We start from the raw sequence: 26297 nt of genomic DNA, 5'->3' as shown, positions 1-26297 counted from the left end.
TTAAATTAACAGGTGGAAAATTGAGGACACTCAATTAAATTAAAAGGTAGAAAATTCAAGACTTGTAAAGGAGATACTTTTTCACCCAATGCCTAATTAGACTGTGGAACTCATTGCCACAGGAAGTCATTGAGGTCAGAAACTTTCCAAGATTCAAAAAGGGATTGGACATTTATATGGCTAACAAGATGTTACAGTCATTAATGATAACAATATCTTTAGAAGGAATATTAAACCTTCTGTGTCAGGACTTTTGCCAGTCTCTATTAGAGATTAGGATGAGACCTAATGTGGGGGGCTGGTTACCTAATCGCACATCTGCTTACTGCAGGGTTCTTGCACCTTCCTCTAAAGCGTCTGGTGCTGCCCATTGTCAGAGACAGGATATTGGACTAGATGGACCTTGGGTATGAGTGCATATGGCAATTTCTATGTTCTTATGAGTAGGAAGGACCTAAATCAGGCAGGATCTTGAAGGCCAGGACAAGGATCTTTCAACCAACGTATAAAGTGAGGAGAAGCCAGTGAAGGGATTTCAAGAACAGGATACAGCCAGAGTCAAAGATTTTTGTTGATTTTTATTTTCTCCTAGACTAGGAGCTGAAGAACAAAAATACCAATATAGAGGTAACTTCTTTTGTCCTGAAAATGCTGTATGTATACACTTCTTATGAAGGGTGGATGAATGTCTTTTATTTATCCACAGAACAGGTGGGGCAATGCAAGCTCCAGCATTATTCTGCCAACATACTTGATTCCTGCCCTGGAAGGATCACTTCTAGGATGTGTATATAGTTTAATTTTTATGCCCATTCAGTCTTTGGCCTCTCTATTGGGACTGCCAGCAAGGGTGCCCGCTAATGCCACATGTGGTGGTGGTTTCTGTGATGTGGACACTTCTCCACAGAGAACTGGACTTTGCCACCATCTTATTTCATATATGGTAAGTCACTGAAGAGTTGAAAGGTGATAATAAATTTCTGTTCTTACTGACCTTGCCTGGATTTGAACCAGTGATCTAGAGGTGAAAGGCTCTTTATCAACCAACTAATCCTATGAATCATCCTGTTCAGAAAGGCTTATTTTATTTCTAACAGTTCTTTTGTCAGTTTGTAACCAGCAAATAAGGGACATCTCACTTCCTTCTGAGACTTCGTGCCTAGTTTCTTGACTGATGATTTTTATCCAAAAGGAACTGTTGACTATTTTTATTTTTGCCCATTCCTCTTTTCACACTTGTCCATTTCTACTATGGATTCACTAACGGAGAAAAATCAAATATAATTACCCATATTACAAGTCACAGCTACTTAAAGCTGCCTTTACCACTGCTAAGGTTGTTTTGTTTTTTTAATTTTCATCAATTTTTCTAAATCAGTATAGCCTACTTTATACAAGGGGCAAGATTTTAGGGTTTAGGAATCTACAATATTTTTCAGAGTAGCAGCCGTGTTAGTCTGTATTCGCAAGAAGAAAAGGACGACTTGTGGCACCTTAGAGACTAACCAATTTATTTGAGCATAAGCTTTCGAGAGCTACAGCTCACTGCATCGGATGCATGAAGTGAGCTGTAGCTCACGAAAGCTTATGCTCAAATAAATGTGTTAGTCTCTAAGGTGCCACAAGTCCTCCTTTTCTTTTTACAATATTTTTGTTATGGTAGATAGGAAAAGCTAACACAGAAATCCCATTATGGATATACACTGCTCACCTTTTAAAGTGTACTCTTAGGTTTTGTAGACACAGAACAATTGCTCTTGCTCTTAATTAGTTCTTCGCTGAAAACTATGATTTTTGATTTCACAGTACAAACATAATTCATGAACATGGAATCACTGTTTCCATGCTCACTGTTAAGCAAAATTAGGTTTCATATCACTAAGCTGTTCAGATTAATGCTTAGGTAGCTTTGTGGCTACCAGCACTGCAACTTTAATTGGCAGTAGAATCCAGCATCTCTTGGTCTGTCATATAAATTGGCACCCACAAAGGTAACAGGTAGCTTTCTTGATACAATCTGCTTATCACAAATGCCTCTCTTTTGTTTGGGAGCTGAATTTATTCCAGGATGCATATGCATTGATTCCCTCCCCCCGGCCCCTCCCAGCAAAGCACTGAGTAAAATATGGGAGGATAACAAACCTGCACTATAGCAGAAAACATCACAGGGAGATTGATGGGTAATTTCTCACTCAGAGAACAAACACTTTTGCAGATGTTAGTTCTTGCCTGCAATTTTTAAAAAATAGTGTTGACAATGAACGTGATTAACTATGGTTTCCACTTTTCTTTAGCAGGCTCTGACATGGTGCAGCTGCTGTGACACGTTTTCTATTAGTGTCTCTTAATTTCTAATAGGCCAAAATGAAAATAAAACTCCTCTCCCCACCACATTCTGTTATTGCTCTTTTAGCATCTTGATTACTCTCTGGAATGAGGTGGAATCTGCATGTTCTGTGCCCTTTGGAAACAAAACATATTTACAAATGTAATTTTTTTGCTCGTCAGTTACAGGAGAAGTTTTGAATAATATTTATTTTTATTCTGTGAAAGATAAAAATGCAAAAGTTATTAGAAGAATATCAGTATACGATTATATATTCATATACATTCATACCAAAACATATTCAATTCTTTATCATTTTAAGATGGAATATCACATTTCAGATGTAGGCGGGGAAACATATTTGATCCCTAGAGGCAATGCTGTTTAGTAGGTCAGCTCCTGGTTCTGCCACTGTTATGTTCTGTGGCCTTGAGCAATTCACTTAGGATGGCAGTATTGCTAAGCTCAAGCATTCAAAAACCATGTCAGGTCTCTAGAACTCATGATATTAACTTAAAAATGAGATTTTAAAAAATAATAATGCTGAGGCTCTTTTTCTTTGTCTTAGTTTTCTGAGCCTTTAGGATGCACTTTCTTCATATTTTCAAACTTTTCTTCACAACCACAGGGTCTAGAAACTTACTTTTTTTCAAATGAAAGCTGAGATTCTCATGCAATCTTTTGATTCCAGAAACTGGGCTTTTAAGGAAAACATCAAATATTGCATGACTTGGGATAAGGTTGCAAAAGTTGGCCTCACTGGGTTGGAGTTTTCAAAAGCACCTAAGGCCGTTAGGTGCTATTGTCTTTTACTCTTTGCACAAGTGCAATATGAAGGAACCACGCTGGCATAGTGAAGTCAAAATAATCATGTTTAGTCACCATGTAGAATATGTAAGGCCTAGCTACTTATATAGTGTTCTGGTTGCTTCTGAAACACAGAAGCCTGTAGGGGCCACTAGAGGGCTTGCAAACTATTTCCAGGATATTTCCCAATTTCTATATACCAGAGGTGCGTAACTTGCATTGAAACTCAAAGGAATTTGAGCACCTAACTTCCTGGGCACATATGAAAATCCCATCTTTTCCACCTCACTATGTCTGTTTTCCCAGCTATAAAATGGGGATAAATATCAATGTTTACCTCAAAGGGGTGTTGTGTGGATTCAATAGCTAATGTTTGTGTGGCTTTGAGAAGATGTTAATGCTAAATAATAAGTCCTCCTCTACTGACACTCATCCATCTCACTCTATTCCCAGGAACTCACACCTCAACAACTGCTCTTCCAGCCAAAGAGGTTCTTTCCACAGCCCTTCAGCACAATAGCCAATGCCACACCACGGTGTTGCTGAAGTCTTCCCCTAGTGGCGAGGAGTTGCTTACACACACATCCTTGCAAGGTAAAACATTGTGCCACTGTTAGACACCCTTCTCCCCTCTTCAAGTTGGGCTGAGGTCAGACTTAAATTAAACTGAATACTGCAGTCAGAAAATATTTACAAATACACTTTGCTGCAAAGCAAAATCTATTAAACATGATAAATGTCAAATCTCTATTTCTCTGAGGGACATAAAAAAGAAAACAACCCATTACTCTCAAGGCTCTGCATAAATTCCCATTGCACATTTTGGCTGCAAGGAGCTCTTCGGGCTTCAGCATCTTGGCTGAAATGAGACTGAAGCTAATTCAATTGTGAAAACACAAACACATTTACACTCATATACATTCTCTCTCTCTCTGGAACTTGGATCCCTGTCTTTAAATGTAACCCTTGAGCTTACCAGGGAACAATGCTCTCCACTGTGCATATATATGCATGTGTGACTTACACTAATAACATTACAATATCTGAATTGCACAGTGAGGATAATCGATAGCACCACTCAGGAATGTAGCTTCAAAAGATAAATGCATGGATGACCACTGAGGTTCCATTTATGGGCCCTCCCAAGTTTTGGCATATGTTGCCTGTGATTGCCAGGAAAGCAATCAGGCTCGGAGTTAGCATTCTGAACAGCCCCACACTTCAAAACTATTTGGATTTAGAGTTTTCATCTTATAGTTTCAACTCCATCTCTGCTTATACGTCAAACACATCAATTTGGCAATGAGAATATTATAGATGGTGTTTTGAAAAGTCTCTGAAAGAAAATAAACACAGAAAAAACTTGCCTCTTTTTAAATGAGAAAGTGGGGTTTTGCTTTGATGGAGTTGGCACATACGTGGAGCTTTCTACAAACAGACAATAATGAAGAATGCAAGAAAAGATCTGTGTTCCTGTCAACCAATGTACTGAAGATATTCACCCTGCTATAGGAGCTGGTGTCCGTGGGAGAAAAAGCACAAGCTACAATTTAATGTAGCCATTAAGGTATTAAGAAATATTTATTCAGCTATGAACAATGTCTCAGCCAAAAGGTGCAGTAATAGTTTCCATGGCTATTGAAAACATTTGGGAGAAAAGTTTTTTGAATTTATAGCATGTCTGAAAAAGGTTGGCTTCCACAACTGAGTTTGGCATTACATTAGAAGAATTGCTGACAGATCAATTTTGTGTATGGAATTAGCCACAGAGAGCTTTGTAGGAAATTACTAAAAGGAAAATTTGTCTTAGGCAAGAACTCTGGATGTTGCAAATAATTTTGAATGCACTGCACATAGCATGGAAGATTTCACTGCTTTCTGCTATTCCATAACAATTACATGGGTACACTGAGTTTCTGTTTGCAGGGAACAAGAAGTAATCATCATGCTCAAGGCAACCAAATAGCTAGCTGGCAGAACCAGTGACAAAACTCTGCACTTGCTTCTTTTTTGTTTTTACACTTTGGGGATTCATGGTGCAGCTCCCAATTTAAGAAATTCCAGTGTGGAGCATGACATGCAAAAGGAACTGGAGGAGGGATTATGCTTGCTAAAACAATCATTCTTAGATTTGTCCTTGATACCTTAAATGTGTCCCTAGCTTCTCTTTGCCAGAAGCTGGGAATGGGTAACAGGGGATGGATCACTTGATGATTACCTCTTCTGTTCATTCCCTCTGGGGCACCTGGCATTGGCCGTTGTCAGAAGACAGGATACTGGGCTAGATGGACCATTGCTCTGACCCAGTATGGCTGTTCTTATTGTAAATGCACAATTGAGTCTTTAGTGAACTGATTAACTCCGTACCACTGTAAAGCTGGGGCCAGACTGGGATAACCGAACTCCCACTGAATAGTACCTTACATCACAAGTTGTTCCACTATCGTCAATAGGACTATCTGTGTAGTAAAGTATTACTCAGGGTGTGTAAGGATAACCCCAATCTGGGACTCATTAATTATTCTGCCAGCTTTGCCATTGTCATGGATGATTCTCATATTCTTATGGATAAATCATATACAATGTAATGGAGAGAATTATGGACCTGATAACGCAAGCACTAAAAAAGTCCTCTGTTACTTAGACAATATCTTAGTTACAGAAGAAACCACAGTAGAAATATTCTGTTTAACTTTGAAGCAGCCATAAGCAGATGTCAAGACTATGAATTGTGAGTAAAGGAAAAGATTAGATAGAGTTCAGAGTTAATGCTAAATTTGCCCAAATAAGAAAAAAAACAGAAGCAATCAGACTAGCATTGGGATCTGCAAGTGTTCCTGAGCTATAGGGTTTCCTAGTACTGGTAAACAATTGTGGGAAATTCATTTCATGCTTACCTACTGTAGCAAAATCACTGACTGAATTGTTACAAGAAGGAAAAATTGGGTCATGGGAATGCCACATAGCATCTGGTGCGGCTACACAAGAGTTGGTGTATTCCGATCCTTTTCTGTTGGTGTCCTTGCCTTGTGATGCCTCACTCATGGGAGCAGGAGCTGTGATGTCATGCTGATAGGCAGACAGCCGTGAGAAGCCTGACAACCTAGAGACAGAATGAGCTAGAGTCCCCAAACTCTGTTATCGTGAAAGAGAGGGGCTCACACTAATGATGTTCGTTGATATTCTCTGCATAACAGCATGATATCGAATGATGATGTCGTCATAAGGGTAGAAAGGATGACCTTGTGGCTGGAGCACTGCACTGGGACTCAGGAGAGCTGGGTTCAATTCTTAGCTCAGCCACAGGCTTCCTGGGCCACTTTGGTTACTTAACCTGATTTTGCTATTCTGTACAGGTTCTTCGACCATACTCACCCCGTAGCGTCGGAGACCCTTCCAGTCATGCATTAAGTAGCAGGGCTACACAGCTGCCATATGTTGTTTGTTCTCTCATCCTCTCCACAGGGGAGAAGCATGTTCAGAGGCGTTTCTTGTTTTGATAGGGGTTTTTGTTTTAATATACATGTTCCTATGTGTTTATGTTAGAGATGGCATGGTCAAAAAATGTGCCTTGCATTTGGCATGGAAGGTGGTGAGGTTTGTGTTGGTCCTGAGTTCCTGTGGGAGTTCATTCCACAGACTAGACTGGCCACCAGGAAAGTTCTGTCTCATGGCACAGACAAACTTTACTCATTGTACAGTTCCACTGTGCCAGAGGCGCCAACCACAGTCTTCATCCTATAGTTTAAGAGAGTCTCTTAGATATCCTGGGCCCAGCCCCTGGAACACCTTGCAGATAAGGACAGAGATCTTGAACTTAATTTGATATCCTATGAGAAGCCTGTGGAGGGAGCAGAGATGTGATGGGCTCATGGTAGCCTGTGCTGCTGAGAAGACATGCTGTGGTGTTATAAAGTAGGTGAAATAGTTCATCTTCTGTAAAATGTGGATTACAAATCCCTACTTCACCCAGATGTTCTGAGGATTAAAATCAATTCATGACTGTGAGGTGCTGAAATACTTGGTAAGTAGTATAAGTATATTGATAGTAATCCTGGAGAGCAGCATACATACATAGTGATCCTCTTTCAAGCTTGCCTAGAAAAACCCAGGGACCTGAGTGTGAGCCAACACACCAAGTACCTTCTTCCCTGGAGTAATCAATATTCTTTAAAAATGATAGGGGAAGAAGAGATTGAGAAACTTGGTTACAAAGGAAAATAAAGAAAATCCTTGATGGTCCAGTAAAAACTGTGGCAGTAGATGGCTAAAAATTGTGGTGGATAAATAAGGTTCAGATGATTCATAGTTATCCAGGAGGTTCTAAGATATCTTCAGAGATTGAAATTCCAGTTTGTGGTTGAGAAATTCCAGATCTCTTCAAAATGGCATCAGCAAACATTTAAGTGTTACTACTGAAAGAAACCATGACATTAATCTTCAGGGCATGCAGATATTAGATCTAATGTGCTAACCATAGCTCAGGAGAGCTTCTAGATGGGCTGTATTTGTAGATTAGAACTGGTATGATTTTGTTGGTGGTTGTATTGCGAATTTTTTTTAAGTTCACATTACAATTTCAGAGTACTGGGCAGGTTTGTTATGTGCATCACCCACTTGATGAGGCAGTTTGGTCTAGTGGTGTCAGATTTGAGAAACCCGGGTTCAGTTCCAGGCTCTGCCACTGCCTTGCTGGGTGACCTTGGCCAAGTGACTTCCCTGCCTGTGCCTCAGTTTCCCCATCTGTAAAATAGGGGGAATAATTCTGAACTCTTGTGTACAGCACTTTAAGATCTATGGACAAAAAGTGCTACATAAGAGCTAGGTATTAATATACAAAATAGCTAGGTGATAGAAGTCCTGCCCTCAGGATCACTTATCAAGCAATGACTGTTTGTCCTAAAGAAGCACTGTAATGTTTCTAACGTGTGTTTTCTTTAGTGTATTGTATTGTTGCTTGTTATCATGCTGGAGAAATTTGAAAACTGAAATTCTGTGAATAAAGTCTGAACTGGTGTCTTAGGCACAGAGAAGATTCCAGCTCTCACATTTCTGTAGTTGAATTAATTAGATTATAATATACCCTGCTTATGTTTTTAAAATTCACCTCCAGACTCCTCATTATTGTACCTCCAACACAGCATGACTAACAATCATACCAACCTGCTCTTTTGAACTCCCCTACTCCTATCCATGTGTTTGAGCCAGGTAATTACTCTCTCTTCTGCTCATTCCTGGCAGTAGACAAAGTACAGCATTCCAGGCAAAGCAAACATAGTTTGCACCAGGGCTTTCAGTCTTTGGCACGTTTGAAAGTGTGTATGACAGGATTATGTGTCTTTGCTAATTGCCCCTTTCTCTGCCCCACCTCAGCAAACCCTATCTCCCTCTGGATGGGCTGACTTGTTAAAGACACTGGCTCTTAACAAACCAGGACTTCCACTCCTACCAAACAGAACCTTATCATGGAACCTGGCTGGTGTATGTCACAACCTACAGTTTGCAAGTCAAGTCATAATACAGTTGGGTTCACCATTGCCTTCAGCTGCCACTGGAGGTGGCAGCAGCAGCTTTCCACACTGAAGCTATAAGAAAAATAACCCCTAATATGGTGGTTTTCAGCCCCACAGTTTAGATTTACATGCATGCAATTCATTGATTTCAGAGGACTTAGACTAGTCTAAATGAGGGTAAATGAAAACATTTCATTAGTGTTATAGAGGATGAGAAGTTTACAGCCGTCACACTTCTGAGTAAACTTTCCCACTTGTGCTTTCTATATTGTATTCTGGTATCTTAAAACTTTTTTGACTGAGCTAGCTATTGCCCTGGTGTGGCTGACTCTACCATGGATCTGCCTTCACATGCAGTGCTTCCTGGCTCTACTCTTCTAACACACTGCATAGTCTATTATTTTTTCCAGATATCTATTGCTACAATGAGTCTAATGGGCTTCTACTAACATTGAAAAAAACTCTTCTTTCCTTGAACTGTTCAGCTATTCCTTTTTAGTCAAGTAAATGTCAACAGATTTGACCAAGCATAAAAAGGCATGTGACACCACTGTGGCATTGCTGTCATCAGAAGGAAAGACTTTTTCCTATGGAAGATATGGCACATGAAAACTATTGCAGGTTCCTCATCTAAATCTGTCTTTGCTTGGCATCCACGCCCTATTTGAGACCCCTAATGCTTAACGGCATCAAATGAAAGATTTCTTTCTTTGTTACCTTTTCCATGTGAATGTAGTGCTGATGGAAAAATGCAAGCTTGACTGCCCTGACATCATCCACATAGCAAGTGCAGGACAGACAGACTGCGTGTGCAAGCAGAGATGATCTTATACATTTAGAGAGGCAGTGTAAGAAGTGCCTAGGGGAGAGCCAGGACTCTTGTGCACACATTCCCTTCCAGCTGCAATCAGCATATTCTCCCTGGCCAAATCTATTAGCCTCCCTGTTGTCCTCCAGGTCTCTTCTGCATATTTGTGATTGACCTGACAATCCACAGGATGGGGCCTGGACAGGCCAGAAAGCCCTTGTGGCTAGGCTAGATCAGGACTCGCTGCTAGATTTTGGTACTGCTGCAGACAGATGAGTGACATTTCCCAATACAGCTTAGATAAGGCAACTATAATCACTTAGCTGATGTCATCACAGACAGCAAGCAGCATTTAGAGATAGACATGGGCCTGCCTGGGGCTTTCTTGGGCTGTTAATTAGCTGGATCAAGGACCCACGAAAGTTTCCACATCCCTTGGTCCTGAGTGTCCCCCATTGCTGCTTCAAAATTTCTAAACCCTACTGTGGAACCATCAGGTTTTATCTGGTTTTATTTTATTATGATTTTAATTTATCAGTGACTTCTGGCCACTACGAACGTGGGTTAGATTTGAACCAATAACCGCTGAAGATCTGTATATCCATTACCAATCCCCTGAGCTGTGGTTATTCTTACAAACACTACCTCATGCAGTTCAGATAGACTCAGACAATAAGCATAATGCCATGATATAAGACATTCAGAGATCTTTTTGTAAAGAATACCTCACTCTCAAAACATACTTAAAATGAATTAATCCAAACAGAATATGTAAAGGAAGGCATGTTTTCAACAGCCATTTTGGATTCCTGTGATTAGCTATAACTGGGCTTGTTTAAAATTTTGGCCACAGGCTACAGCAGATGAACACAGAAGAAGCATTTTTGATTTTTTTTCCAACCAGCAGCTCTTTAAATTTAGCCTGGACTCTGAGAGTCAAGCTGGTTCTTTCCTTCCCCTTTAACCTCAACTGTAATAAAGCTTCTGTAAGTTGGTGCCTTCCTTGCTGCCATCATGGGGTTTTACACAGGTGTAACTAACTAGAATTTAGTAAACTGAGCTGTTGATGCACGGGATGGAATAGAACCCAACTTCCTATTAGCAGAGTTGACTCTGCAGAGTTAACGAGTAAAAACTGATCCCCCCCCAAAGCAAATAGATATGATTTTGTATACAAATGGAAGAGATCTGTTGAGTAAGGAAGTCCTGTACTATTACTTACTTACCATCCCTAATTTTGGGTCTATATTGATCACCTTGATCCACATTTAGGCTTTAGGAAGTTGAAAGTTGTGGTCTTCGGTGCTGAAAAGCTGCCCTTATAGAGCAGTGTCTTGTGGGAGCAAAGATGGCAGCCCCTGCTGCTAATCATTTCAAAAGTCCAGTATTTGTGGGAGCCACTCCTACATTGCCTGCTGTTCTTTTCATTGCTACCTCAGCCCTAATGGAGCCTAACTGGCTACATGGAGCAGCTGCAGCTGCTAACAGGCTCCTGATGATGATCTCACCACTATAACCTCCCTCCACAGGTGGGATGAGGAGATGGAGAGAGGGAATGGGTGATGTGGTGACATAGATGGTGGTAGGTGGCCCGCTCAGAAACGTCTCCTACTGCTAGCACCACTATCATCAGGGAGAAGAGAAGGCACCGGCCTTGATTCTGTTCTAAAAACAACTACAACAACACAACAACCAGTTCTGGTACAAACTCTTTGGCTTACAATAGTATTAGTACAGTGTTTGGAGTGATATTTTAGCATCTGTTTATAAGGCTTTCTACTGATTTCATAGAGTGTCCAGCATGGTTAATGTGAATGGCTGAATAATTAGGAATATTGATATGAAAGCCATCTCGTTTAAACATTAGAGAAAATAAATAGGTCATTAAAACAACGAAATCCCCTGATCAAAACTGACTTCCACCATGTTTGAGGAGTTGTCTGCTAATTTACAGTACAAATGCATATTAAAATGGACAGACCTAGATGCAGCTACTGATTCCAGGCTTCTGTCCACTCCTGTTTTTTCTGGCTGTATCTAATTCCTTGTTGGGGTGAGGGGACACCCTTCTTTTAATTACCCAATTCCTCTCTTTGTTCCCCTTCCCATTTAAAATCTCCCTTTTCATTTCAAACAAACAAATGCCATGAACCCACACATGCTGCAAACAGGTCAAGTAATTTATCTCAAACAGTTTCATATAGGCAGTCTCTTTCAGTAAAGCCACCTGCATGAATTTAACCAATAAGGAGCAACAGAGCCTGCAATAAAATTGCCACTCAATTACTAAACTACATTTCCCAAACATCAATGGACTGATGGTATGAGTTCGCGCTCTCCTCCCAGAAAGAAGCCTCTAGTTGTCTGCGCATCTTCTTTATAGCTCTAAGTCACCATGAGGACACCCAGCATAAGTATCTGCTTCTGATCTTGCCGGCATTACTGCTGTATATGCAAACTCACAATTTACAAATACTATTGCTATGTTTTTAACAATACACAACATTGCATTGGACGCCTATCTTTTCTGGGTTGCGTAATACACCAGTAATCTTCTAGCCAGCCTCTTACTTATTTACTCTTCCCCAGAAAGAAAAACTCACTCATCCTAAACTGCAAAGTCCTCTTAAAGGTACAGACCTTTTAAAGAATCCTTCTTATAATTAACTCTGCCCCACCCCACACTCCCCTCATATATCCTCTTCCCCAGAATTAGACATATATGTTTCAGGTTTACTCCTAGGAGAGAGAGACACACACAAGAAAAAAGGTCTCTTGAAAAAGTATGAACAAAGGTCATTCATTTAAATACACACCCTTGCAGGCCTGGGAATCATATTCCCAGGCCAATGAATTTTTGCTCCCTCCGCCAGTTATTGGACAATTGGAAATATTACCCAAAGACAGCATGTTCCCATTAGACCTAACTCACAGGTTTTGGCTGTTCTTACTGGTGCTGTCCCTGCCCAGATGAAACCATGGCTCTGGCAGGAGAGAACAGATGACAGGTGACCTCTGCTGCTGGCAATGTGGAATAGCCAGTGTTGCTTGAAGCTGGTCATGGCCTCTCCTCACTGGCCCAGATGAAGGAGGATCAGGAGAAAGACCATGGTGACTATGGCTGCTGGTTGCCTAGGCAGGCAAGGGGTGGATGTGGCGCTGTTGCCTAGCTTTTGCTCTGCTTTGTACTGCAGTTCTGGCCCTGATAGAGACACGGTCCAGCCAGGGAGACTATTGGTGCAATTATTTTATATTTGGTATTTTTAATCTGTAAATGTACTGTACTATCAATCAGCCTTTGATGTTTTTTTTTTCCCAGATGAATGTGTGTGGGACCTGTTTTCTCTGTGGTTACTGAAGAGTTAATTGTTAGCGGAGTTCTGAGTATAAGCAAAACCCTGTCACAAATCTTCCTAGATATTTATAGAGTTGAAGATGTTCCATTCTCCTCCCAGTTTAAAACAATTAGAGGAATATAGATCTGTCCAAGGATAAGTAATACTGGGAAACGTGGCTTTTCTCATCTTCTTAGTATATATTTTATTGATTTTTGTATGGGACATATAAGATCTTTTATTTGAGAAAAGTTTGGCTCTTATGAAAGTGCAGAAAGTCTAAATGAATGAACAAAAAGTTCAGCCTGAAAAGCTTCTAATGTGGGCTAGGGAAAATGAAAATGACTGGCATGTTACCAAGAAAAAACTCTAGCTCTAAGTTAAACATAAAGGGGGAAATATAAAAAAGGATTTGCAATTTCTGGTTAATTTCTCCATCTTAAAATATTCACACATAAATTATCACCTAATCTTTTATGAAAGGTGTATTTTGAGAGATGTATTGCTTTAATAACTGGTCCCTATGAATGTTAAAAGACTTGAAAAAGGGAAGACTAGTCCTTAGTAGCTAATGGGCCCAGGAGGCCTATATACTTAGGCAGTACACTTGATTGTGACCAAGGCGTAATTGGGATATGAGTTTGTATGTATAGCAACCATGGACTGAAATGATATATCTTATTTAATAACTTCAAAATAGGGGCAACACTGAGCTCTGGTACTTTCCCTTTCATTTATAGGAGCTATGTCCCAGCGCTCCTTGAAAACAAAAGCTATGACTATTTTACTTGACAGACAAACACACACAAAAGTACCAAGATTAATAAGATTAACTAGGAGGAAATCAAGTCTGAGTCTATGACACATTAACTCTTCTCTTTCTGTTTACTGTTTCAGATTTTAAGGCCAGCAGGGGCCATTGTGATAATCTAGTCTGAGCTCCTGCTTAACACAGGCCATAGAATTCCTGAATAATGACTGAACCAAGTCTGCTGTGCAGAATCCTGCTTTTCCGTGCTCCCCAGGCTGCCTGGTGCTTTGCCCCCCAAACCCAGACCTGTTCTTCAGCACTGAGTTTCTCCTTCTATTTTCCTCTTGACTGAGCACAGCTGGTTGACACAGACCTGAAAAATGTGATGCTATCATAACTGATTTTTAGAAACCATGTTCTGACAACGGATTGTGGTGAGGTTACCAGTGTGTCAACCCCAATGTTGATAGTTGTGCTTACAAAAGCTGAAGGGGAAAGGTTAGAAAAGTTGATGTTTATCAATTAAAGGCTGGTACTAACGGTCACAAAAGTTGATGAAATAGGTCAGTGGGAAAAATGTATTTTTTTCTTCCTAACATAAACTTCAGGATAAAAGGATTTCAGCCAAGCTTCTCTCTTCTTAAAGACAATCCAACATTTTCCTGAAAAATCAAAGCACCAACATCAACATTTTTTTCTTAATCATTTGAGTCTTCGGAAAATAGATTTGTTGGTTATACATCCTTTTCAGATTTAGGAAAGTCTAGGGTAATTTGCTTCATACTTTAACTTCCCTGGGAGAGAGTGGATGTATGGCTAAGTTTCTGTCCAGAAGACTTCTCCAGTGGATGTGTGAGAGGACAATTGGAACTGGATTCTGCAGAACAGTCTATGTGAAGCCCTGTGGGATCAAACTGAGTTTTCATGTTCACACTAACAAGTAATTTCTGAGCTGTCCTCCCTGGAATGTACTAATTAAAGCTTGAAGAAAAATATGGAAACATTTGTCGGAAACTTTTTTTTTTTAAATAAATGGTGATCAGATCTAGTATTCAGTGTTGAATCCTGAGAAGTGCTGAGCACCTGCAATTTCCCTTGAAGTCCGTAGGAATTCTGGCAGTCAGTGATCTGGGGTGATACATCATAGAAATTATGACACTCGGTTCATCTCGAGTTTAGGCCCTAATTGTTTTATATGGTCTACATCAGCTACCAGCCAAAGAAAAAGTTGTCTTAACTGTCTCAGTGGCCCATGAGTCAGGTTTATTTTTTTGTTTGTTTTTTGTTTTTTTTTTTTTTTGATCAGCAAATCAGGACATGATTAAGTACAGTGACCATATGTCCCGTTTTGGCCAGAACAGTCCCTTTTTAAGCCCTGTCTTGGCTGTCCCAACTTTTTTTTTGGCAAAACTGGGCATTTGTCCCATTTGCTTTTGCCAAGTGGTCATCATGGTATGTTACCAGGAAAAATCTCTTGGACAAAAGCTCAGTTTTGCAAACCCTAGCAGTGTGTGAAGCAACGTGTGGGAGGGAGGGGAGGCAAGTGGCAATGCCAGCCCTGCATGGGAGGGAGGGCTCGGGAGAGAGGGTCCGGCTGGGCCAGCCCCACGTGGGCGGGAAGCAGGGGGTCTTGGGCCCTGTCATAAATATAAAGGGAAGGGTAAACCCCTTTGAAATCCCTCCTGGCCAGGGGAAAGCTCCTCTCACCTGTAAAGGGTTAAGAAGCTAAAGGTAACCTCGCTGGCACCTGACCAAAATGACCAATGAGGAGACAAGATACTTTCAAAAGCTGGGAGGAGGGAGAGAAACAAAGGGTCTGTGTCTGTCTGTAGTCGTCTTGGCCAGGGACAGAACAGGAATGGAGTCTTAGAACTTTTAGTAAGTAATCTAGCTAGGTATGTGTTAGATTATGATTTCTTTAAATGGCTGAGAAAAGAATTGTGCTGAATAGAATAACTATTTCTGTCTGTGTATCTTTTTTGTAACTTAAGGTTTTGCCTAGAGGGGTTCTCTATGTTTTTGAATCTAATTACCCTGTAAGATATCTACCATCCTGATTTTACAGGGGGGATTTCTTTATTTCTATTTTCTTCTTTTTTTTATTAAAAGTCTTCTTGTAAAAAAACTGAATGCTTTTTCATTGTTCTCAGATCCAAGGGTTTGGGTCTGTGGTCACCTATGCAAATTGGTGAGGCTTTTTATCCAACATTTCCCAGGAAAGGGGGGGTGCAAGTGTTGGGAGGATTGTTCATTGTTCTTAAGATCCAAGGGTCTGGGTCTGTAGTCACCTAGGCAAATTGGTGAGGCTTTTTACCAAACTTTGTCCAGGAAGTGGGGTGCAAGGTTTTGGGAAGTATTTTGGGGGGAAGGACGCGTCCAAACAGCTCTTCCCCAGTAACCAGTATTAGTTTGGTGGTGGTAGCGGCCAGTCCAAGGACAACGGGGGGAATATTTTGTACCTTGGGGAAGTTTTGACCTAAGCTGGTAAAGATAAGCTTAGGAGGTTTTTCGTGCAGGTCCCCACATCTGTACCCTAGAGTTCAGAGTGGGGGAGGAACCGTGACATGGTGGCACAGTGGTGGGATTAACCTGAAATCATTTTGAGATCCAGTTGAGATTTTTTGAACTAGAAATACAGATTTTAAAAAGGAATTTTTAGGAAGTCCAGAAAGCAGCTTTGAAACTGAAAGCAGCTTGGTTTCTCTCTGCTTTGTGGCCAAGCAGAGACAAAAGGGGATTATCTTGTGAATTGCAGGTTTTCTTTGCCTGGAGGCAGGGTACTTAACTCCTGCAGGGAAATTCACAGTCTTCCAACCCAGAGGTTTTTTTTTTCTTTTCTTCCTAAAAGTAAATAGGGGGTGTGTGCTCTACCCATTTGCCTGGAGACAAAAGTGGCAGGTTTTTTTTTAGGATTTTGATTTTTTTTTGTTTTACAAGGAGCACAGGTTTGAAAAGAAATTTTTTTTTCTTTGGGCTGGGTAAGCAGGTTTCCAAGTAGTTGGAGGTTTTTTGCTTTAATTTGGGCCCAGAGCAGAGACAAGGGAATTGTCTTTTTCTGTAGGCTGACAATCACTATCAGAGAATAGGTATTCTATTCCAGCACAGCAAAATTTTACAGCCAAGTTTTGTTTGTTTATTTCTAAACCTCGGGTGTAAAGTTAGTTAAAAACAGAGAGGTTAGAATGGCCAAATCCTCGGCTCGACTACAGCTGGAATTAGCCAAATTTCAGGCTGAGGAAAAACAAAGGGAACATGAAAGACAGATAGAACTCATGCGGCTGGAGAAGGAGGTAGAGGAGGCTGCCCACAAGAGGGAAATGGAGGCAAGGAAGCATGTGGAGGAGATGGAGAGGATAAAGGCCCAGCAGAATATACCAACAAACCCTAGCAATCCTTCTCCAGGTACCACTTCCCATCCCAGAAAGTTCCCCACCTACAAGGCAGGTGATGATACTGAGGCCTTCTTAGAAAACTTCGAAAGGGCCTGCCTTGGGTACAACATCTCTACTGACCAATACATGGTAGAGCTGAGGCCGCAGCTCAGTGGACCCTTAGCTGAGGTGGCAGCTGAAATGCCTAAAGAACATATGAACAAGTATGAACTGTTTAAATCCAAGGCGAGAGTCAGAATGGGGATAACACCCGAGCAGTCTCGTCGGAGGTTCCGAGCCCTAAGGTGGAAACCAGACATGTCATTTATCCGACATGCCTACCACATTGTGAAACATTGGGATGCCTGGATATCAGGAGCAAGTGTTGAATCTCCAGTAAATTTGCCCTTCCTAATGCAAATGGAACAATTCTTAGAGGGTGTTCCTGAGGAAATAGAAAGATACATCCTAGACGGGAAGCCCAAAACTGTAATCGAGGCAGGAGAAATTGGAGCCAGATGGGTGGAGGTGGCAGAGAAGAAGAAAACTGGTCGCAGTTGGAGCGGAGACCAGAAGGGACCACCCCAGACCACACCCTATTACCGGGGGCCGCCCAAAGCCCCACCTACCTCCCAAAGAACCCTCCAGACCCCTTATCGTCCCACCACCCCGTTCTCCAGCAACCCACCTCGCCCCGGTGACCCGTCAGCTGGACGATGTTTTAAATGTAACGAGCTGGGGCATGTAAAGGCCAACTGCCCCAAGAACCCCAACAGATTACAGTTCATTGCACCGGAATCACACCAGAGGTCCACAGGCCCAGATACCTCCCAGATACCCTTGGAGCGGAGGGAAACTGTGAGTGTGGGCGGGAAGAAGGTCACCGCGTGGAGGGACACCGGAGCACAAGTGTCAGCTATCCATGCTTCCTTAGTGGACCCCAATTTAATCAACCCAGAGATCCAAGTGACGATTCAACCCTTCAAGTCCAACTCTTTCAATTTGCCTACAGCCAAGTTGCCTATCCAGTACAAGGGCTGGTCAGGAATGTGGACTTTTCCAGTCTATGATGATTATCCCATCCCCATGCTGTTGGGGGAAGACTTGGCCAATCATGTGAAGCAGGCCAAGAGGGTGGGAATGGTCACCCACAGCCAGGCTAAACAAGCCATGAGGCCTAGCTCTGTTCCGGAAACTTCTATCAGGACCTAGTCAGAGGTGATGGACCTGGACCCCAGGCCAATGTCTGCAACAGCAGTAGTGGATCCAGTCCCAGAGACCCAGACGGAACCAGTCCCAGAACCGGAACCAGCCGAACAACCAACACCAGACCCCGTGTCAGCACTGAATCCAGTACTTGCAACCTCAACACCAGAGGGCCCCACCGAACCTGAACTGGCAGCAGCCGATAACCCTACACAAGAGGCTCAGCCGGAGCCTGAATCCCAACATAGTGCACCAGCGGAGAGCGGTTCACAGTCAACAGAAACAGCTCCATCCCCTATATCGCTTCCAGAGGGACCAAGCCTATGTCCCCAATCCAATGAGGAACTGATGTCTCCAGCATCAAGGGAACAGTTCCAGACCGAACAGGAAGCAGATGAAAGCCTCCAGAGAGCGTGGACGGCGGCACGGAGCAACCCACCGCCTCTCAGCTCTTCTAATCGATCCAGGTTTGTTGTAGAAAGAGGACTTTTATACAAGGAAACTCTTTCTGGGGGACACCAGGAAGACTGGCATCCTCAGAGACAGTTGGTAGTTCCAACTAAATACCGGGCCAAGCTCTTGAGCTTAGCCCATGATCACCCTAGTGGCCATGCTGGGGTGAACAGGACCAAAGACCGTTTGGGGGGGTCATTCCACTGGGAGGGAATGGGCAAGGATGTTTCTACCTATGTCCAGTCTTGTGAGGTGTGCCAAAGAGTGGGAAAACCCCAAGACCAGGTCAAAGCTCCTCTCCAGCCACTCCCCATCATTGAAGTTCCATTTCAGCGAGTAGCTGTGGATATTCTGGGTCCTTTTCCGAAAAAGACACCCAGAGGAAAGCAGTACATACTGACTTTCATGGATTTTGCCACCCGATGGCCGGAAGCAGTAGCTCTAAGCAACACCAGGGCTAAAAGTGTGTGCCAGGCACTAGCAGACATTTTTGCCAGGGTAGGTTGGCCCTCCGACATCCTCACAGATGCAGGGACTAATTTCCTGGCAGGAACTATGAAAAACCTTTGGGAAGCTCATGGGGTAAATCACTTGGTTGCCACTCCTTACCATCATCAAACAAATGGCATGGTGGAGAAGTTTAATGGAACTTTGGGGGCCATGATACGTAAATTCGTAAATGAGCACTCCAATGATTGGGACCTAGTATTGCAGCAGTTGCTCTTTGCCTACAGAGCTGTACCACATCCCAGTTTAGGGTTTTCCCCATTTGAACTTGTATATGGCCGTGAGGTTAAGGGGCCATTGCAGTTGGTGAAGCAGCAATGGGAGGGATTTACACCTTCTCCAGGAACTAACATTCTGGACTTTGTAACCAACCTACAAAACACCCTCCGAACCTCTTTAGCCCTTGCTAGAGAAAACTTACAGGATGCTCAAAAAGAGCAAAAAGCCTGGTATGATAAACATGCCAGAGAGCGTTCCTTCAAAGTAGGAGACCAGGTCATGGTCTTAAAGGCGCTCCAGGCCCATAAAATGGAAGCATCGTGGGAAGGGCCATTCGTGGTCCAGGAGCGCCTGGGAGCTGTTAATTATCTCATAGCATTCCCCACCTCCAACCGAAAGCCTAAGGTGTATCATATTAATTCTCTAAAGCCCTTTTATTCCAGAGAATTAAAGGTTTGTCAGTTTACAGCCCAGGGAGGAGACGACGCTGAGTGGCCTGAAGGTGTCTATTACGAAGGGAAATGTGCTGGTGGTGTGGAAGAGGTGAACCTCTCCATGACCCTTGGGCGTATGCAGCGACAGCAGATCCAGGAGCTGTGCACTAGCTACGCGCCAACGTTCTCAGCCACCCCAGGACTGACTGAACGGGCATACCACTCCATTGACACAGGTAATGCTCACCCAATTAGGGTCCAACCTTACCGGGTGTCTCCTCAAGCTAAAACTGCTATAGAACGGGAGATCCAGGATATGTTACAGATGGGTGTAATCCGCCCCTCTGAAAGTGCATGGGCATCTCCAGTGGTTCTAGTTCCCAAACCAGATGGGGAAATACGTTTTTGCGTGGACTACCGTAAGCTAAATGCTGTAACTCGCCCAGACAACTATCCAATGCCACGCACTGATGAACTATTAGAGAAACTGGGACGGGCCCAGTTCATCTCTACCTTGGACTTAACCAAGGGGTACTGGCAGGTACCGCTAGATGAATCTGCCAAGGAAAGGTCAGCCTTCATCACACATCTCGGGCTGTATGAATTTAATGTACTCCCTTTCGGGCTGCGAAATGCACCCGCCACTTTCCAAAGACTTGTAGATGGTCTCCTAGCGGGATTAGGAGAATATGCAGTCGCCTACCTTGACGATGTGGCCATATTTTCGGATTCCTGGGCAGACCACCTGGAACATCTACAAAAAGTCCTTGAGCGCATAAGGGAGGCAGGACTAACTGTTAAGGCTAAGAAGTGTCAAATAGGCCTAAACAGAGTGACTTACCTTGGACACCAGGTGGGTCAAGGAACTATCAGCCCCCTACAGGCCAAAGTGGATGCTATCCAAAAGTGGCCTGTCCCAAAGTCAAAGAAACAGGTTCAATCCTTCTTAGGCGTGGCCGGTTATTACAGACGATTTGTACCGCACTACAGCCAAATCGCTGCCCCACTGACAGACCTAACCAAAAAGAAACAGCCAAATGCTGTTCAGTGGACCAGAAAGTGTCAGAAGGCCTTTAACAAGCTTAAAGCGACACTCATGTCTGACCCTGTACTAAGGGCCCCAGACTTTGACAAACCGTTCCTAGTAACCACAGATGCATCCGAGCGTGGTGTGGGAGCAGTTTTAATGCAGAAAGGACCTGATCAAGAATTCCACCCTGTAGTGTTTCTCAGCAAAAAACTGTCTGAGAGGGAAAGCAACTGGTCAGTCACTGAAAAAGAATGTTATGCCATTGTCTACGCTCTGGAAAAGCTACGCCCATATGTTTGGGGACGGCGTTTCCACCTGCAAACCGACCATGCTGCACTAAAGTGGCTTCACACCGTCAAAGAAACTAACAAAAAACTTCTTCGGTGGAGTTTAGCTCTCCAAGATTTTGATTTCGACATCCAACACATCTCAGGAGCTTCTAACAAAGTGGCTGATGCACTCTCCCGTGAAAGTTTCCCAGAATCAACTGGTTAAAATCGTCCTTGAGATGTGGAAAATATTGTTAGTCTTTATGTACTTGGTAGTATATTTAGAGATGCATGTGTCTTATTAACTCTGTTTTCCTAGAGCTCCAGGAAGAAATCCCAGCCAGTGTTTCACCCTAGCTGAGATTTGGGGGGCGTGTCATAAATATAAAGGGAAGGGTAAACCCCTTTGAAATCCCTCCTGGCCAGGGGAAAGCTCCTCTCACCTGTAAAGGGTTAAGAAGCTAAAGGTAACCTCGCTGGCACCTGACCAAAATGACCAATGAGGAGACAAGATACTTTCAAAAGCTGGGAGGAGGGAGAGAAACAAAGGGTCTGTGTCTGTCTGTAGTCGTCTTGGCCAGGGACAGAACAGGAATGGAGTCTTAGAACTTTTAGTAAGTAATCTAGCTAGGTATGTGTTAGATTATGATTTCTTTAAATGGCTGAGAAAAGAATTGTGCTGAATAGAATAACTATTTCTGTCTGTGTATCTTTTTTGTAACTTAAGGTTTTGCCTAGAGGGGTTCTCTATGTTTTTGAATCTAATTACCCTGTAAGATATCTACCATCCTGATTTTACAGGGGGGATTTCTTTATTTCTATTTTCTTCTTTTTTTTATTAAAAGTCTTCTTGTAAAAAAACTGAATGCTTTTTCATTGTTCTCAGATCCAAGGGTTTGGGTCTGTGGTCACCTATGCAAATTGGTGAGGCTTTTTATCCAACATTTCCCAGGAAAGGGGGGGTGCAAGTGTTGGGAGGATTGTTCATTGTTCTTAAGATCCAAGGGTCTGGGTCTGTAGTCACCTAGGCAAATTGGTGAGGCTTTTTACCAAACTTTGTCCAGGAAGTGGGGTGCAAGGTTTTGGGAAGTATTTTGGGGGGAAGGACGCGTCCAAACAGCTCTTCCCCAGTAACCAGTATTAGTTTGGTGGTGGTAGCGGCCAGTCCAAGGACAACGGGGGGAATATTTTGTACCTTGGGGAAGTTTTGACCTAAGCTGGTAAAGATAAGCTTAGGAGGTTTTTCATGCAGGTCCCCACATCTGTACCCTAGAGTTCAGAGTGGGGGAGGAACCGTGACAAGAGAGGGTCCGGCTGGGCCAGCCCCACGTGGGCGGGAAGCAGGGGGTCTTGGGCCCACACCACATGCAGTGAGTTGGAAGGGGCCTAAGGCCAGCAGTGGCAGGGGGGCTCTGGCTGGTCCCGTGTATGTGGGGGGCAGAGAGGGATCTCAGGCCAGCCCTGTGTGGTGTCCCATTTTCCCTTTGGGAAAATATGGTCACCCTATGATTAAGAGACCCTTCATTTAAAATATTATGCCCTGCACTGATCTGTATAGGCCGATCTTTCTTTGCCCCGCCCCTCCAGTTGATTTCAGTGGAACTTTATTCCCACAAAGATCCCCGCTGAAGTCAGGGGGGTCCACCTATGCAGAACAGTTTGCAAGACTGGAGCCTTCCATTGTAAACAAATATTTCTTCACCTGAGTCATTAATACCAGAGGGTTTTATAACTGATTTTATATATCTATATATTGTGTAAAAAATCCTTTTTACTTGAACCATTTATGCCATCTTTCTGTCTTTCTCCTTCTACAATTTTATTTAAGTCAATTTCATCTTTGTTTCATAGTCCATTTCATTGTGGGTTCTCAGTGACACAATGTTTTGATCACAGATAGTACAGAGGATTTTTTTAAAGTAGTCTGTCCGTTGGATTTTTTTTTAAATGGAAACATTTCTGTTGGGCTTGGGTTTGGTAAAAGCTTGCTACTATAAAATCAAATTTTTGGGCCAAATTTCAATTGATAGTATCCCTTCAAATTATGCAGATGTTACAAGAGTGTTTTAGCTGAAATCCCATCCCTGAATCCCCCAACTCCTCAATTCTCTGACCTGAATACTTCATGGGAATTTTCCCCACCTGCCTGAGTTTAATTTTGGTGGGAGGAAAAGCTTGGGGAGGCGAGAAAGAGGAACAGAGCGAGCGTGGTGGGTCAGACACATTGGAAGCTGAAGTTAGTGAGATGAACTGAAGTTCTTTGTAGGTAATAGACACTGTCGCTGGATGCCCTTTCTTTAACAGGTAAAATTTCTTCAACTAATTTTAAATCTCATTTCAACAGGAGCCAGAGAGCATTGTTTCTTACTGACAGGATCCTTAGAATTCCACAAATAAACATCTTACTTAAATAGTCTGTTGCCTGAAGGTAATTGCTACTATTCTGTGTAGTCTACTATCCTTTAATGATTAAGGCCAAATCCTGCAATCCTTACTCTAAGGAGTAGCCCTGTTGATTTAATCAGGACAGCTCATGTGAGTCAGGGTTACAGGAGTGATCACAGATACTATTTGACAGCAACACGTAAATAAGCCCCAAATTATGTCTGTTGGGCTCCTGTTTATGCCCATCAAATTCTGCTTCACAGTACTGCCTGCTGTGGGCTTAATTTTTTAATCTGGTCACAAATAGTAAATGAGCACAAATTTGCACTGTTCTAAATATACTGAAGAGTTTGATGAATAATCTATATTTACCAGATCGCTTACCATCTTGAATTTCAATGCTATTTAAGAATGTCCTCATATGTAATTTCTCCTTCCTTTCCACCCCTCCAGTGCTTATGCAGAGGGATGTTTCTTCAGCAGTCTATGCTTAGGGAGTATAATTTAAACATATGTGGGGCGGGGGGAGGTGTCTGAGGTTTCAGGATTATTTCATACCTACTTGATTTGTGATTTTTCCCTTTGCTAGGGCTCTATACGCCCAGTGCCTGATGTGCATTTTACTGATGCTAGTGGTAATTTTGCAGTGCAAAGGCACAGCAAGGTGCAGAGAAGAATAATTTTGTCCTGTTTAGATCCCTGTGTGCCACTTGTCCATTTCCTTCCCCAGGATTTTCATGCAGACTCAGAATAATGATCACATACGAGGACCCCAAAGTAAACAAGAGTCTAACAGCACTTGGTTTCATCTCAAAGAGAGAGTGCATAATGGCTGGGCTGGAAGTTTTTCGAAAAGGGAAAAAATGAATTGTTCTTGGTTCCTAGGGTTATTTTACCAGCTGAATTTCTTACAAGTGCAATAAAAACCATAATTAAGCATAAAAATGTGTATGTGGCAGTGGGGCGGGGTGGGGGGAGGAGACAAAGTGAGTTGCTGCCATCTTGCACAAAACCACACCATTATCTTACAATTTCTGGACCCTGTTTGACTACAAAAGTTCTTTCTTCCTCTCTTCTTCCCTTCAGTGCTCTATATTACCGTCATGTATGGCTTTGCCTTTTCTGTAATGACAGAAGCACACAGAACATCAGAAGTCAGAGCTGCCTTGGAAGGTTTGATATTAATTGCACAGAACATTGCTACTCAGAGCACAGAGCAGCATGACTGACAACTCTGGCTCAGAAACGATTTGAACAATTTTCTCGTTGCAGTGGTGATTATGGCATGGAACATTATGTAGCTCATTTAGGAAGCTTATATTTTGGAGATTTTTATTATTGTTTAGAACAGTTTTTTTTAAAGTCTGATAGAAAAAAAATGATTCTCATTTTTGGATTTCAATTAGATTAGCAAATGTTAATAGTTCTTGTCCCCCCACTTCAAAGCCACCCCTCCCATCCCCCCTCCACCTATAAATTCTGCATTCCAGTACTCCCAGATGCACCGGATGGTATCTCATAGGCTGCCTTCCCTTTTTTGGTTTGAAATGTCAGAATGAAGAGTTTTCTTAATTTAATGGCTTGCCTAAGGGTAAAATCTATTACTAAACCAATCCAAAGGATGGCTCACTGCCTGGTGATTAATTCCTAATGTTTGAGCAGGACCTTGAATCTTTGCTTTCTTTTTGGCTTAGACATGAGGAACGCAAAGTGGCAAAAATTAAAATTAATGCCACTGAAGTTTCTAAGGGGGAATAACCTGAAAGAAAAAGGCTCAGTTTATATACAAATGAAAGTGGTTTTGGAGATGGAAGCCCTGGTTCTCAGTCCTAGCTGAGGTCTGCTCAGCTCAGGAAGGGGGAGAGGGCAAAGACCACCTTTGCACTCCATATCTTCTGGAACCAGTTCAGAAACCAGCAAAGGGCTGCTTTCTGTGTCCTCAAAAGGCTGTTCTGGTAGCCAAGAATGGCAAGGGCAAAACAGTGCTCTTTCTCCAGTTATACCATGTATACCAGGGGCTGCCAGGGAAAGTGGTATAGAACCACTGCATTGCTTGTGTGCCACTGAAGAATATCCCATATGTGGAGGGTGCTGGGAGTGGTGCTTTTGGAAGAATTTCAGAAATTGTTCTTCTAGAGACCAAACTGAATGAGAACAGCTATTTTCCCATTCTAGAAAGGGTAGATACATTTTTCCTCTTATCAACTACAGTATATCACAACTTATTGACATGGATCTAATTTCTGCCATGTTATTGGTGATCCAAATACTTAATGGCTTTAGATGGTCAGAGTGTTATGGAAAAGCGTTTGTCTACATAAAGTGCTCTCTCTGGCATTTTGGTCTATGCAAGCACGCAAACACAATATGGCTTTCTGCAACTAAAGGAAACCCAGTATGCTGCTAGTGAATGATATGCATTCCAGACACTAAAGCCAGTTTGCACGTCCCATTCAGCTGCCCTTTTGAGTCGCTCAGCTTTCTTCCTCGCATTTTCATAAATGCCTGGGACAACTGGCATTATGTTGCTCAAGAAGGGATACTGTGTTTAGATTGCATAAATAGTACTCTTCATTAGTGTGTAAACCCCTCTTTCTTATCAAAAGGGCTGAGGAGAAAGGGTTGAAACTCAGCACTCAGATTCATAAATATTTTTGGCAACATAATGACTTCAGCTGGAAAGCAGTTCCAGCATCTAAGGTTGTACTAATGTCATTTGTTTTCATTTCAAATGTGCTATATTGAGAGTTGGTAGTAATGTGTGGAAGCTACAGAGAGAGGAATCTAATTTGAGAGGAAACTCTGTAGTAGGACTGCCTCTTCAGCTAGTTGGGTTTGGAAAACAATTTGTGCTGGTTTGCTCCTTTCCTCTTATCGCTTCCT

This window comes from Lepidochelys kempii, chromosome 3 (assembly GCF_965140285.1).
Source record: "Lepidochelys kempii isolate rLepKem1 chromosome 3, rLepKem1.hap1, whole genome shotgun sequence".
In the NCBI taxonomy this organism is placed as follows: Eukaryota; Metazoa; Chordata; order Testudines; family Cheloniidae; genus Lepidochelys; species Lepidochelys kempii.
This window is presented reverse-complemented; position numbering follows the sequence as displayed.